Consider the following 16,768-nt stretch of genomic DNA (forward strand, 5'->3'; position numbering starts at 1 on the left):
CAAAGGCAGATGTAAAAAAAGGCAATGTTTGGAAGCCATCAAAGATCTTGTCCCTGAAGACAAGAGACACCCAAGGGAAAGCAGTGGTCTTCACAAGAGTTGATAGGGGCCTTAACTAAGACAGTAGTGAGAAGTAAAGAAGAGGAAAAAAGTTAAATACTTGGGGAGTAAAAGACTTCAAAACATCTGTTAAGTAAAATGGGCATGAGTCAAGCTTCTTCTTTATGAGCAAACCCTGTTAGCTTTCCCACACTGACAAGACCTGGAAAGTGGAGTTCTTAGAAAGAATCGCACTTTGTGGAACGAAAGAATTCTAGGTTTCATGCTTTTTAGCAGGGAAAAGGATTCTACTCCTGAAAAAATCAAAGTAAGTGTTATCAAGTAACTATAAGGCAGTCAAATCCCTCCTGGCAGGGAGTAGGGGGGCAGGGGGTGGGAGTGAGTGAATCCTAAATTTGGCTTTGAGATTTAAGAAAAAACACTGATAGGCTTTTATAATTATAATGGAGAAATTAATGACAAAGTTGGCTCAGGAAATTCACAACTGCTTATTGGAGATAATGAAACTAAGATAGTAAATACACCAATAATTTTAAAAACACAGAAACTATACAAACTCAACTACCCATGTAACAGAGATATTTGTAATGTAGCAAAAGTGTGGTTTGGAAACTTAAATACCATGAAACTAGAGACTTTGAGTCAGTTCTTTTTTGTCTGCTACCCTGTTCATTTTAATTATTGGAAACAAGACTTGGGAAGACTTAAGTGATCTGGCCCCAACCTATAAAGGTTGGAGCCAGGATTAAAATTTACCTATTTGAAAGTGAAAAGTGAAAGTGAAGTCGCTCAGTCATGTCCAACCCTTTGCGACCCCATGGACTGCAGCCTACCAGGCTCCTCCGTCCATGAGATTCTCCAGGAAAGAGTACTGGACTGGGTTGCCATTGCCTTCTCCATGACTCTCAGATACTAACACATTATCGTGAAGGTTAGAGTAGCATTTCAGCAGTTTGACATATATTTGCAAGAGATAAGGAGGAATTCAAAATCCTACTAGGGAACAGTTTCCTTGCAAGGAAGAAAAAGCAAATAATGCAATTACCTGTATCAAAGGGCTTAATATTGTCCTTTAGAGGTTTTTTTTTCTTCAGATTTTTTTAAATTATGGTAAAATACACTAGACATAAAATTATTTTAACCACTTTTAAGTACACAGTTCAGTGGTATCAAGTACATTCAACCATCATCACCATCCATCTCCAGAACTTATTTTCTTAAGTTATAGAAAAATCACAATATTTTATTTCCTCTGGCCTACACCAGTCTTTGCCACCCTAGCTGCAGCAGGGAAAATTTAAAAATAGACCCACCCTACCTGGTCGATTTCCTCCAGCTAGACAGAGTCCCCCTTGGGTTTTTTTGGATTACTTTCTGATAATTTTAATATGCATCAGGGTTGAGAACCACTAACTCAAAAAGCCCATAATTAAAAACTGTTCATCTTCCCAAACCTAAACTTTGTACTCATTTAAATAATAACTCCACCGCCCCTCCCCCCCCAGCCCCTGGCAACCACCATTCTACTTTTCTTTATGAATTCAACTTTTCTATGTACCTCATGAATAAGTGGAATCATACAGTATTTGTCGTTTTGTGACTGACTTATTTCACTTAGCATGACATCTTTAAGGTTTATCTGTGTTTTAGCATGTATCAGAATTTCCTTCCTTTGTAAGGCTGAATAATATTCCAGTGTGTGTAGACACCACGTTTTGTTTATCCATTCATCCATCGATGGACACTGCGTTGCTTCCAGTTTTGCTACTGTAAATATTACTACTATGAAATATGGCTGTACAAATATCTGTTCCAAGTCCTTTGTTTTCAGTTCTTTTGGGTATGTACCTGGAAGTGCTGGATCATATGGTAATTCTGTTTAATTTTTTGAGGAACCATATTATTTTCTATAGCAATTGTACACTTCCTCTCCTATCTTGCGTTTCTTTTTAAACTGCCCACTTTTCATCTTACCTGTTTAAGCCTCCTTTTTCTATTCCAGTTTATAAAATCTGGGTAAGATTTTTTTCTTTTGTCTCTTATTTTTAGCTGCTGCCTAATTCATTTCAGTTCAGTTCAGTCATTCAGTCATGTCTGACTCTTTGTGACCCCATGAGCTGCAGCACACCAGGCCTCTCTGTCCATCACCAACTCCCGGAACCTACCCAAACTCATGTCCATCGAGTCGGTGATGCCATCCAACCATCTCATCCTCTGTCATCCCCTTCTCCTCCTGCCCTCAATCTTTCCCAGCATCAGGGTCTTTTCAAATGAGTCAGCTCTTCGCATCAGGCGGCCAAAGTATTGGAGTTTCAGCTTCAACGTCAGTCCTTCCAATGAACAACCAGGGTTGATCTCCTTTAGGATGGACTAGCTGGATCTCCTGCAGTCCAAGGGACTCTCAAGAGTCTTCTCCAACACCACACTTCAAAAGCATCAATTCTTCGGCACTCAGAAGCTTTCTTTATAGTCCAACTCTCACATCCATACATGACCACTGGAAAAACCATCACCTTGACTAGATGGACCTTTGTTGACAAAGTAATGTCTCTGCTTTTTAATATGCTGTCTAGGTTTGTCATAACTTTCCTTCCAAGGAGTAAGCGTCTTTTAATTTCATGGCTGCAATCACCATCTGCAGTGATTTTGGAGCCCCCCAAAAATAAAGTCAGCTACTGTTTCCACTGTTTCCCCATCTATTTGCCATGAAGTGATGGGACTGAATGCTATGATCTTAGTTTTCCGAATGTTGAGCTTTAAGCCAACTTTTTCACTCTCCTCTTTCACTTTCATCAAGAGGCTCTTTAGTTCTTCTTCACTTTCTGCCATAAGGGTGGTGTCATCTGCATATATGAGGTTATTGATATTTCTCCCAGCAATCTTGATTCCAGCTTGTGCTTCCTCCAGCCCAGCGTTTCTCATGATGTTCTCTGCGTATAAGTTAAATAAGTAGGGTGACAATATGCAGCCTCGATGTACTCCTTTTCCTATTTGGAACCAGTCTGTTGTTCCATGTCCAGTTCTAACTGGTGCTTCCTGACCTGCATACAGGTTTCTCAGGAGGCAGGTCCTGCCTGGTAATCCCTCTTTTGTGTCCTCTTATGCGATTATGTATCTCCCTTGTGCATGCATACATGTTACAAGTCTATGCTCGGTGGGGGAGGGGATGTCTGTGCAGAAGAGGAGCTCAGTAAACCTCACACCTTCTCCACTAGCCGCACACTCAGCAACAGCATGGTTTCACCACTGTATTACTTGAAGATACAGTGTCCTAAATTTGTATCTGTTAGTTGATCTATTTGCTTTGATAAACTTCTTTGAACTCTTATCTTTTGGACTTGATTCCTTTCCCTTAGGAAAATTCTATATGTAGAATCTCTAGATCAAGGGAAATAATATTTTTGTAATATATTGCCAATTTGCTTTCATAAAAAGTGTTCTGAAATACACTCCCACCAGCAATGTGAGAAACACCTATTTCCTAGAAAACTAACCAACACACTGCTGGTATGAAAGGTGATAAATGTTCTCTTGTTTTACTACTAGTGAGATTGAGTTTCTTCTCAGATGTTTGTTGGTTTGTACTTCTTCTTTCGAGAATTGGCCGTCCATATGTCTTTTGTCCATTATTCTGTTGCCCTCCCTTTGAGATTTTAAATGAGAGTGTTCAGAGGGGAAAAAAAAAATTGTGAGGAGTCTAAAATGAAAGAGAGTTCTTTCTCTAGCAAAGGAACAGAGTAAAAGTGAAAGTAGAGCTAGAAAATTGACTCCAGCTAGCATAAGACACTGTGGAAATGAAGAAGAAAAAGGTCTCAACACTGGCTGCCCTTAGAATCAATTAAACTAGACTTCCAGGGATAGGGCCCAGTTATCAAAAATTTTTTAAATAAATTGCTCCCATAGATTTTTTTTAAGGTGATCAATAAAGATAGAGAAGTATTTAATAACTAATCATCTTTACAATTATCTTTGTGACCCCATGGATTGTAGCCCACCAGCTTCCATGGGGATTCTCCAGGGAAGAATACTTGAGTGGGTTGCCATTTCCTTCTCCAGGGGATCTTCCTGACCCAGGGATCGAACCTAGGTCTCCTGCATTGCAGGTGGATGCTTTACTGTCTGAGCTACTAGGGAAGCCCAGTTATCTTAACTTCTTTTTTTTTTTTGCAGAGAGAAAAAATATGTTTTTATTTTTTAATTGGAAGATAATTGCTTTACAATGTTGTATTGGTTTCTGCTATACAATAACGTGAATCAGCCATAATTATATATATGTCCCCTCCCTCTTGAGCCTCCCTTCTCCCTCCCATCCTACCACCATAGATTTTTATATGCCACCAGGGTAGAGAATAGTGATTAATCAATAAAACCAGGAACTGTGAAGTCATGTGAATGTGGAAAAACACACTCAATTCTTTGGAGAAATTACCCTTTGAGAGAATGGGAGTAGGGTTATTCCTGACCCTGGGGAGTCATCCTTGGCACAGATGAGCACATCAGTTTTTAAGTGACACCATACCTGGTTATGGGAAATCTCATGGACAGAGGAGCCTGGCATGCTGCAGTCCGTGGGGTCGCAAAGAGTCAGACATGACTTAACAACTAAATAACAGCAAATACCTGGTTATACAGTCTCTCAGCTGTGATAATACAGAGTGTTAACTCCTGACACATTGTGTCACAGAACAGTGACACAATGGATATCAGTTCTTGAATTACATGAGTTCTGCTAAGGATAGTTACCTCGTAGTTAAGTGGCTGGATCTTCCTCCATTTTGAGAGTAAGCTTACAGTGTTAGCACTTGACTGTAAGCTCGGTGACAACAGGGTATGGATGTCCCCAGAACCTCAAGACAGAGCCTGGAATATAATAACATAATTAATGTGTGCTGACAGTTGAACTAAGTATCCCAAACAGGTCTGAGATGATTCCAATGTATTTCTTCCATAGTTACATGCAGTTGCTCAGTCATGTCCACCTCTTTTGTGACCCCGTGGACTGTGGCCCGCCAACTCCTCAGTCCATGAGATTTCCCAGGCAAGAATACTACTAAGTCAAAGTCTGCCTCATTGGATATAATTTTAATCTCGTGTTAGTATTCTCTACATGGTGATGAGTTACCCTTTTCGTTGTAGGATAAGGTCATACAACAAAGGTCACAGGGGAGGATTTCTTTGAATTGTGCAAAGTTCTTATGACAACTGATTATCTTCTTAAAATCTTCATGTGAGCACTTTAAATGTCTCCATCTATCTTTACTTTCTTCACAATTTTTGTAATACTAGCTTGACTTGGGGCATTTCTTGTATATTTGCAGAAGGCAGGCAGGTATAAATGATCTTTGTATGTATATGGTCAATTTGCTTTCTAAACAAAATTTGGGAGTTTTGTTTGGGGTTTGGATTTTTGGGGGGCTTGGAGGTGTTTTGTTTTGTTTTTAGTTTGTTTCCCAAATATATCACATTTTAGATACTGGCTTTTCCTCTGTGGCCAAAATTTTTTTCTAATGCAACTCTTCCGTAATGTTGCAGAAAGTAACTTGTGCAGCTGTTTTTAAGAACCTTTTACATATTATATTTTACATCTTGATTTTTACCACTAGTTTAAAATGCTATATAATCCATAGACTGTGATAGCAATAATATTAATTTTTTTCTAAATTAGAAATCTTCATTTTTCAAGTGAGAAATAACATATCTAAATTGTCAGTTACCTGTTTGCAAATAAGTACACTTGCCTCTTGAATACTGCAGGAGTTAAGCCCCACCCCACCCCCCACCCCCGCCCCATATCTATGGTTCCACATCCGTGGACTCAACCAACCACAGGTCATGAGGCACAACAGTGTGTATTTAGTGAAAAAAATCTGACTATAAGTGGACCCACACAGTTCAAGCTAGTTGTTCGAGGGTCAGCTGTACTCTGCCAAAACTCTTAAACTCAACTCTAAAGTCCTTCAGGCTTCCAAAGATTATAAGCAGTTCTTCAGTACAAGTATAACATCATTTTATTGTGCTTCACAGATATGTTTTTCACAAACAAAAATTTTATATCAACCTTGTGTGGAGAAAGTCTGTCAATGCTACTTTTTAAACAGCATTTGCACATTTCATGTCTCTGTGTCACATTTTCGTAACTCTTGCACTATTTCAAACTTTTTCATTATGATTGTATTTGTTACTGTGATCTGTGATCAGGGATCTTTGATGTTACTATTGTAATTGTTTTGAGCTGCTGAATCACATCCATATAAGCCTTCAAACTTGATAAATATTTTGTGTGTTCTGACTGCTCCACTGACCGGCCATTCTCCCGTCTCTCTCCCTCTCCTCACACCTCCCTGTTTCCTGAGACAACCAACAATATTTAAATTAGGCCAATTAATAACCCTATAGTGGCCTCCCAAGTGTTCAGGTGAAAGGGTCACACATCTCTCTGTCATATTTCAGGCTCCAATCAAAAGCTGGAAATGATTAAGCAGAATGAGGAAGGCATGTCTAAAGCAGAGAGAGGTTGAAAGATGGTCCTCTTGTGTCAAAAAGTTACCCAAGTTTTGACTGCCAAGGAAGAGTTCTTGAAGGAAATTAAAAGTTCACTCTTGTGAACACATAAAATAATAAGAAAGCAAAACAGTTTTATTGCTGATATGGAGAAAATGTTAGTGTTCTGGATGGAAGATCAAACCAGTTACAATATTCCCTTACACCATAGCCTAATCCAGAGCAAGGCCCTAATCTTTTCAATCCTATGAAGTCTGAGAGAAGTGAGAAAGCTGCAGAAGGAACATTTGAAGCCAGCAGAGAGGTTGGTTCATGATGTTTAAAGAAAGAAGCAATCTCCATAACATCAAAGTGCAAGGTGAAGCTGCAAGTGCTGATTAGAAGCTGCAGCAGGTTATCCAGAAGATCTAGCTAAGATCATAAGAAGGTGGCTACACTAAGCATAAGATTGTCAGTGCAGACAAAAGAGCTGCATGTTAAAAGATACCATCTAGCACTTGCATAGCTAGAGAGAAGTCAATGCCTGGCTTCAAAGGACAGGCTGACTTTCTTATTAGGGGCTAATGCATCTGGCCACTCAAAGTGGAAGCTAGTGCTCATGTACTGTTCTGAAAATCCTAGGTGTTTTAAGAATTAGGCTAAATCCACTCTGCCTGTGCTCTGTAAATGGAACAACAAAGCCTGGATGACAGGACGTCTGTTTACAACATCTATTTAAGCTCACTATTGAGACCTACTGCTCAGGGGAAAAAAAAAATCCTTTCAAAATATTAGTGTTCATTGACAGTGTACCTGGTCACCCAAGAGCTCTGATGAAGATATACACTGAGATTACCGTTGTTTTCAATGAGATTAATGTTTCGAGATGCCTTCTAACACAGCATCCATTCTGCAGCCCATGAATCAAGGAGTAATCTCAACTTTTACATCTTATTATTTAAGTAATACATTCCATGAGGCTAAACCTGCCAGAGTGACTCCTCTGATAAATTTGGGCGAAGTTAATAGAAAATCTTCTGGAAAGGATTCACCATTCTAGATGCTGTTAAGAACATTTGTGATTCATAGAAAGAGGTCAAAATATTAACATTAACAGGAGTTTGGAAGAAGTTGATTCCAACCCTAATGAATGACTTTGAGGGTTTAAGACTTCAATGGAGGAAGTAACTGCAGATGTGGTAGAAATAGCAAGAGAACTAGAATTAGAAATGGAGCCTGAAATATGACTGAATTGCTGCAATCTCATGACAAAATTTGAACAGATGAGGAGCTGTTGCTTGTGGATGAGCAAAGAAAGTGGTTTCATGAGATGGAATCTACTCCTGGTAAAGATGCTATGAAGACTGTTTAAACAATAACAAGGGGGTTAGAATATTACATAAACTTAGCTGGTAAAGTAGCAGCAGTGTTTGAAAGGATTGACTCATTTTGAAAGAAGTTCTGCTGAGGGCAAAATGCTATCAGACAGCACTGCACACTGTAAAGAGAAACCGTTCATGAAAGGAAGAGTCAATTGATGTGGCAAACTTTATTGTTGTCCTAGTTTAAGAAATTGCCACAGCTATCTCACCCTGATCAGTTAGCAGCCATCAACATCGAGACAGGACAGTCCACCAGCTAAAAGATTATGACTCGCTGAAGGCTCCGATGATAGTTAGCATTTTTTAGCAATGAAGTATTTTTAACTAAGGTAGGTATATTGTTTTTTTTAGAGGTAATGCTATTGCACGTTAATAGACTACAGTATAATATAAAGGTAACTTACATGCACTGGGAAATAAAAAATTCATCTGACTCACTTTATTGTAATATTTGTTTTATTGTGCTGGTTGGGATCTGAATCAGAAATATCTCTGAGGTATGCTTGTAACTTTTTGTTGTTGTTATAACTTAGTTTTTATTACTTCCTAAATATCATTGGATTTCTTCTTTGATCCATCAACTTAATTCCTTCTGAACTCTAAGGAAAAGAACACCATTATTTGGTTTTCCCACCTTACCATCTTGGTTCAGCTTGCAAAATTCCAATGTTCTTCAAAAGTACAGCTACCAAAAATTATGTGAGAAATTATAAAAACATGAAATGTAAATAATTCCAAGGGACATTAAATACATTTGTACATAATATCTTATATGGGTTTTGGAGTCAGACCAACCTTGGTTTGAATTCTAGCTCTTCTGTCTTTTACTGGGTGAACTTGGGTATGTTTTTTAATCTAATTCTCATTCTTCTTATCTGTGAAATGGAAATGAAAATAATAACCTTGTCTTGGGGTTATTGTAAGGATTAAGTGACTTAGCAGTCCTAAGATGCTTAGTGCACTGTTTGTCTTACAAACACTCAAAGAATGGTATCTGAGGACTTCCCTGGTAGTCCAGTGGCTAAGACTCCATGCTGCCAATTCAGGAGGCCCAGTTCCATCCCTGGTCGGGGAACAAAGATCCCACATGCTGCAATTAAGATCAAAGACCCTGCATGCCACAACTAAGACCTGGCACAGCCAAATAAATAAATATATTTTTAAAAGAAGAAGAAATGGTATCTGGCACTATCGATGTACGTATATTTTAATGGCTGTTTATTGGACACTTGGTGTTTATGTGCAAAGTCTTAGGCCATGGTGATACAGAAGCAGATGGGATACAGTCTATGAGAGATAACATGCATAGACTGCTAGACAGTAGAGGCAGGGCAGCTAACCCACACAGTTACATTCAGACTTCCAGAGGGCGTAATAACTGAGTTGAATTTTAAAGGACGCGTATAGACTGGCTCCAAAAAGAAGCAGGGGAAAGAAATTTCCAATCATAGGGAATAGCGTATGCAAAGAGATTCAACATACAAGTTAAATTTTAAGCATGAACATTTATCGGGACTTCTCTGCTGGTCCAGTGGTTAAGAATCTGCCCTGCAATGCAGGGGATGCAGGTTCGATCCCTGGTTAGTTAGGGAACTAGGGTTCCACGTGCCATGAAGCAACTAAGCCCGCACACCACAACTACTAAGCCCACGTCTCACAACTAGAGAGTGTGCACCACAGCGGAAAGATCCCTCATGACGCAGTGAAGATCCTGCAGCCGAATGAACAATTATCTATTATGACATTGTGTGGAGGCCACTGTTCTCCTGTGTAATATCACTTGGTGCCACAGTCAAAGGGAGTAGAGGAATGCAATGAACTACAAGTCTTTTTGAATACAGAGCTTGCTGTTTTCTATGTTCATAAAAATGTTAAATATATGTTATAGCTACTGAATGTCCAGTATTATAGTCAAAATTGAGGGAAAATATCTAAAATATATAAAGAAGTCACACAATTCAATAGCATATATATATATATATAAACACACAACTAAAAAATGGGCAGAAGTTCTGAACAGACATTTTTCCAAAGACCTGTAGATGATCCACAGGTACATGAAAAGATGCTCAGTCACTAATGATGATCACTAATCATGAAGAAAATCAAAAGCACAAATCAAAAGCACAATGGATTATCTCACACCTGTTAGAGTGGCCATTATCAAAAGACAAGAAATAAGCATTGGAGAAAAGGGAACCATTGTGCACTGTTGGTGGGAATGTAAATTGGTGCAGCCACTCTGAAAAACAGAATGGAGGTTCCTCAAAAAATTAAAAATAGAACTAACAACCTAAGGGCCCACTGATGTATGAACAGTTAAAGAAAATGTGGTTATACATATATACAATGGGATATTATTCAGCCATAAGAAAAAAATTAAAATTTGCAACAATATAAATAGATATCACTTATACGTGGGATCTTTAAAAAAATTTTTTTTAATTTAAAAACTAAGCTCATAGATACAAAGAATTGACTATTGGTTTCCAGAGGTGGGGTTCAGGGGTGGGCAAAATGGGTCTGGGCTCAAAAGGAACAAACTGCCCCTTATAAAAAAGTTGTAAGGATGTAGTGTAACAGGGTGACTATAGGAAATAATACTATATTGCTAAGAGAGTATTTTTTTTAAGTTTTCATTTTAAAAAATTGAAAGTTGATTGTGAAACAAAGTAGTATTGAGTGGTTTAAAGACCACGGCAGTGGATTTCTAAGTCCGGAATTATAATTTAGGCTCATCCCCCTAACAGCTGGACTTCCCAGGTGGCACTAGTGGTAAAGAACCCACCTGCCAATGCAGACTCATAGGAGACGGTAAACAATGGTGGCTTAGCCGTAAAGAATCTGCCTTCAATGCAGGAGCCCCAGCAGACATGGGTTCAGTCCTTGGGTTGGGAAGATGCCCTGGAGAAGGAAATGGCAACCCCCTCCAGTATTCTTGCCCAGAGAATCCCATGGACAGAGGAGCCTGGAGAGCTACAGTCCACAGGGTTGCAAAGAGTCAGACACGAATGAAGTGACTTAGCATACACAGCAGCAGATGGCAAGAAATTACAATGGTGGTGACAGAAGTCATTTTGAAATTTAAAATGTACTGTAATTAACTGGCAAAATAGAAAATATTGGTTTTATAGTTATTTGTCACTATCATACTTTGCTTGTCTTCTTCAAAGAATTAAAACATTTTCATTAGGAACTTTGATAAATGCTTTGGCTTCAATAGTTCTTTCCTCATCCTACATACCTTTCTGCTATCCTATCTTGTCCAGTCCCCCCTTACTGATCTCTCATATAGACATGTATGTACTTCTCCTGTCCTCTCCTCTTGCACCTTGTAGTTCCAAAATTAGCTCATTCTGCACCTACCTATCCAAGCTTTTCTTCTTTCTCCAGGACTTTCTCAGCTGGGAGTAAGGAGCTACGTATGTATGTGTGTTTGTATGTGTGCTCAGTCGCATTAGTAGTGTCCAACTCTTTGCAACTCTGGACTGTAGCCTACCAGGCTCCTCTGTCCAAGGGATTCTCCAGGCAATAATACTGGAGTGGATTGCCATCCCCTCCTCCAGGGGATCTTCCCGACCCAGGGATCAAGCCTGCATCTCTTATGTCTCTGGCATTTGCAGGCGCAAGCCATATATATGTGTTGTGTGTATATATATACATATATATATATATATATATACACACATATATGAATAGGAATAGTTGACATTAGCTGGTACTTTAAAGTTTTTAATACTTTGACCTGTGTGCCTCTCCTGGTGCCTTCTGTACTCGGTCCTCTATTGGAAGAGGACTCAGTATACATTGGAAGAACTATCTAAGCACCTTTTAAGGTAAAGACCATTCGTTCAAAAATATTTACTTCTGGCCATATTAGAATAACTAATACTAGACTTATCTTACCACTATAAACCACTAGAAAATGGGACAGAACCTATGAAGCAACTGTTTCTGATACTGGACAAACAGGAGTATTATCCAGAAGACTAAGGAAACAAATACGGTGAGCCCTGGAAGCACGTTACCAACCATGGCACAAAGAGGAGGAGTTCAAGGAAAGCATGGTGGCATTTTCTCATGAGCTGAGAAAACTGAGTTTATAATTTAGGAAGACTACAGTGGCTAGAATTTATGGCAACACATACTGAGAAGGAGGAAATTAACCAGAGAAAGGTCCATAAATCTGCATAGGAGTCCCTTTGATTTTATTACTAAATGCTCAGTGGACATACATAGAAACTCCACAAAACTGGGGACTTCCTTGGTGGTCCAATGGCTAAGACACTGTGCTCCCAATGCAGGGAGCACAGGTTGGATCCCCGATCAGGGAACTAGATCCCACACATCCCAACTAAGGATGCTGTGTGCCACAACTAAAACCTGGCACAGCCAAATAAATGTTTAAAAAAAAAGAAATGCCACAAAACTGGGCTCCTACTGGAGAGCTGCAAACTGAACATGTCCCAGAGATTATACAGGAATGGGAGGTGTTGAGTTCTGCCCAGCCAGAGACATTGTTGAACTCCTGGAGCATTCAGTAGAGACCCAATAAGGACCATTTATTGGATTTAGTAAAAGAGATCAATTTGTCCTGAAGTAAAAGCTACTCTTGCCAAAGCCTTTGACTGTATGGATCACAATAAACTGTGGAAAATTCTGAAAGAGATGGGAATACCAGACCACCTGATCTGCCTCTTGAGAAATTTGTATGCAGGTCAGGAAGCAACAGTTAGAACTGGACATGGCACAACAGACTGGTTCCAAATAGGAAAAGGAGTATGTCAAGGCTGTATATTGTCACCCTGTTTATTTAACTTATATATATGCAGAGTACATCATGAGAAACCCTGGACTGGAAGAAACACAAGCTGGAATCATGATTGCTGGGAAAAATATCAATAACCTTAGATATGCAGATGACGCCACCCTTATGGCAGAAAGTGAAGAGGAACTAAAAAGCCTCTTGATGAAAGTGAAAGTGGAAAGTGAAAAAGTTGGCTTAAAGCTCAACATTCAGAAAACGAAGATCATGGCATCTGGTCCCATCACTTCATGAGAAATAGATGGGGAAACAGTGTCAGACTTTATTTTTCTGGGCTCCAAAATCACTACAGATGGTGACTGCAGCCATGAAATTAAAAGACGCTTACTCCTTGGAAGGAAAGTTATGACCAACCTAGATAGCATATTCAAAAGCAGAGACATTACTTTGCCAACAAAGGTTCGTCTAGTCAAGGCTATGGTTTTTCCTGTGGTCATGTATGGATGTGAGAGTTGGACTGTGAAGAAGGCTGAGCGCCGAAGAATTGATGCTTCTGAACTGTGGTGTTGGAGAAGACTCTTGAGAGTCCCTTGGACTGCAAGGAGATCCAACCAGTCCATTCTGAAGGAGATCAGCCCTGGGATTTCTTTGGAAGGAATGATGCTAAAGCTGAAACTCCAGTACTTTGGCCACCTCATGCCAAGAGTTGACTCATTGGAAAAGACTCTGATGCTGGGAGGGATTGGGGGCAGGAGGAGAAGGGGACAACAGAGGATGAGATGGCTGGATGGCATCACTGACTCCATGGACGTGAGTCTTGGTGAACTCCGGGAGTTGGTGATGGACAGGGAGGCCTGGCGTGCTTCAATTCATGGGGTCGCAAAGAGTCGGACATGACTGAGCAACTGATCTGATCTGATCTGATACTCCGTGTAACAACTCTTAAAAACAATCCTCAAAGGAACAAACAGACTCACAACTTAGCTGCCTGCAAAAACAAAGTTCAACCCTTTGGAAAAATACAACAAAATTAAGATACTCATTGATACAATAGTTGCAATGTTCATCATTCAGGCAAAAGTCACTGGACATGCAAAGGATCAAGAAAATGTTATGCATAACCAAGAAATAAAAGTCAAAACCAACACAGAAACAACAAGGATAATGGAATTAGCAGAAAGGGATTTTAAAAGAGCTCTTATAAATATGCTCAGTGATTTAAAGAGGACCATGAATATAGTGAGGAGAAAAGTGGAAGATGTATAAAGGAAGCAAATGGAGGTTTAAGAAATGAAAGATGCAATATCTGAAATGAAAAATTCACTGGAGGGGTTTATCAGCAGAGTAGACATTACGGAAGAAAGGATCACTGTGCTCGAAGACAGAATAGAGATTACCTAAACTGAAACATAGAGGGAAAAAAATGACTGAGCAAAATGCACAAGCTTCTGTGATGTGAGACAAGCAGTGTAACATGTATGTAAATGGAATCTAAGAAGAAAAACATAGTGGGAGAGGCACAAAAAATATTTAAAGAAATAATGACTGAATTTTTTTCACATGTTATAAAAATTATAAACACATAGATCTAATAATTTCAATGAACCCAAAGAAGAATAAACAATATAAACCATAGCAAAGGACACTGTGTAATCAAATTCCTACAAACCAATTATAAACAGAAACTCCTAAAAGTATCCAGAGGGAAAAATACACATTACATAAGGGGAACAAAAATTGATTGCAGACTTCTTGTGGGAAACAATACAAACCAGAAAAAAAAGAAATCTTTCAAGTACTGGGAAAATAAACTGTCAACATAAAATCTATATCCTTCAAATACGATGGGAAAATAAAGACAAAAACAACAGCCAAGAGAATTTCTTCCTAGAAACCTGCACTACAGTAAATACTGAAGGAAGTTCTTCAGGGGAAACTAAAATAATACTGAATGGAAATTCAGATGCACTCAAAGGCATGAAAAGCCCCAAAAGTGGTAAATCTTTGGGTAAATGCAAAGAGTTATTTTCTTCATTTCTTAATTTCTTTAAAAGGCAGTTGACAAATAAAAATAACACAATATTGTAAGGTTTATATCATGTCGAAGTAAAATGTATGCCAAGAATAGCACAAAGGTTAAGAAGGGGAAATGGAAGAATACTACTATAAATTACATTTATAAGTAAAGTAGTTTAGTAACATTGGGAAATAAACCAAGTTAAACTGCATATTGTAAATCCTAGATCAGTCACTTTTTTAAAAATAGAAAGAGAGAGTCAATAACACATCACTGTTACTCCCTCAATCGTGTCCGACTCTTTGCGACTCCATGAACTGTAGCCCACCATGCTCCTCTGTCCATGGAATTCTCCAGGCAAGAATACTGGAGTGGGTTGCCATTTCCTTCTCTAGCGAGTCTTCCCAGCGCAGGGACTGAACTCAGGTCTTCTGTGTCTCCTGCGTTGGCACGCGGATTCTTTACCACTGAGCCACCAGGGAAGTATAGTGAAGAAGAAATAGAGTACAATTAATCCTGAAGAAACTACGGCAAGAGGACAGAAGTGAGTGCTGTAATGTTGGGCAGTGGTGTTGCTATGAAGAAAATTGTTGGGAAGCAGTTCTCCATAAATGTTTTCACGTTGCTGTGCGATCAGGACTTTCTGAGAAAGTCTGTTGGCACTTGGATTAAAGACTGTTTTTGAATGCCAAACAAAGCCTAAAAGTCAGAGACCTCTGGAGAGATTTAGACTTTTCCTTGGATACATTTATTTACATTCTTGGGGTTATAAAGCTAGAGACCTCCCCCTCCTTTCCCCTAAGAGGATTGGTTCACAATGCAGAGCAAAGGTCAGTAGGTCATGTTCTTCCCCATCCTTCCCTCCCACCCTCGCTCTCTGCCCATCCCACCCTAGAGGGCAGGAGGAGCAGCAGCTGTGGCGGTTGTCCTGCATCAGCTCCCAAAACTCACTATTTAAAGGTTTTTCTCATCACCTCACCCCACGGGGGATTGGTACACAGAGAACTAACACAGTTATGAGTAATTAAAAGCCTGGATCTGGTTCAAAAACTTAGTGCTTCTTGTCAAAATGAATGAATGAATACTTCACAAAAATTCAGTTAGATACAGGTATCTCACCTGTAAGGTGGTCTGGGAAGGCCCCTCCGAGGAGGTAACATTTGAGCAGAGTAGTGAATGAAATGCCATGGAAGACCATAACACGGAAGAAGACCATAACATGCTAAAGCTTTACTGGCTCTTCCAATGACTAGCATGCTTTTTCACACATAAGCAAAATTTAAATAAATAAGGGTCAAGTATATGACACGCTGAAAGGCTGGCCACTTCTGACTAGAATATTGTTTATCTATATTGATTCAAGAGTAGCTGTATCTTCAGAGAAAATGACTTTTTAGCCACAGGCTTGTTTAGCCAGGAAAAGAGTTAGAAATGGAAATCAGTTAAGACGCACTTAAAGCCTAATTCATGTTTCATTTCCTTAAATTAAATCTTAAGTGTATGTCTGAAAATGTAGGGTTAGGCTCCACAAAATGAAGTTTTAGTTTTGAGGCTAAGTTCTTTTTACAAGGTAGAAATAGCTGTCACCAGCTTGGTTTGGGAATTACTCTTATGCTTGTAAGTGTGACATACACAAATGCTGAGAAGAATAGATATGGGTGAAAAATACAGGCTGTAGGAATAATAAATGAGCATAATGAATGTTAACTGGGTAAAAACGAATGGTACAATCCCCCATTACAGGGGTATACCATGTGTCAGAAGCTTGCAGCCTGAAAGAAGAAAGGATGGAATTCAAAAGCCAAAAAGCAGCACATCCTTTAACTTTTGGCTGGAGTCAGTATCAGTGTGACCTCTTTGGTCAAAACACTTCTCATCCCTGTTTCACCAGGTCATTCCTTCCTTCAATATGAATCATCTGTGAGAATCTTTAACAGGGACGTCATTGTCAAGAAGTTAAAAGCAATTGATAAGTTGTTCTGATAATACCTGTCAGTGAAATAACTCAGAGTACAAAACCCAGGCATTTAAGGAGTTGACAAGTATTATTAAACCTGTTTTGCA

At 39.2% G+C, this 16,768-nt stretch overlaps 2 protein-coding genes across 2 annotated transcripts in view; one reads left to right on the plus strand and one right to left on the minus strand.

Annotated features, from left to right (window-relative positions):
- Nucleotides 1–16,768, minus strand: part of BABAM2 (BRISC and BRCA1 A complex member 2) — a 478,108-nt gene that overhangs the window by 435,901 nt on the left and 25,439 nt on the right. The window contains exon 2 of the mRNA XM_027555768.1: nt 4,804–4,920. The gene's annotated coding sequence lies outside the window, so the exon portion shown is untranslated. The remainder of the gene's footprint in view (nt 1–4,803; nt 4,921–16,768) is intronic.
- RBKS (ribokinase) overlaps nt 1–16,768 on the plus strand; it is a 95,011-nt gene that overhangs the window by 8,053 nt on the left and 70,190 nt on the right. The window lies entirely within an intron of this gene.

Source organism: Bos indicus x Bos taurus, chromosome 11 (genome assembly GCF_003369695.1).
Source record: "Bos indicus x Bos taurus breed Angus x Brahman F1 hybrid chromosome 11, Bos_hybrid_MaternalHap_v2.0, whole genome shotgun sequence".
NCBI classification, from domain to species: domain Eukaryota; kingdom Metazoa; phylum Chordata; class Mammalia; order Artiodactyla; family Bovidae; genus Bos; species Bos indicus x Bos taurus.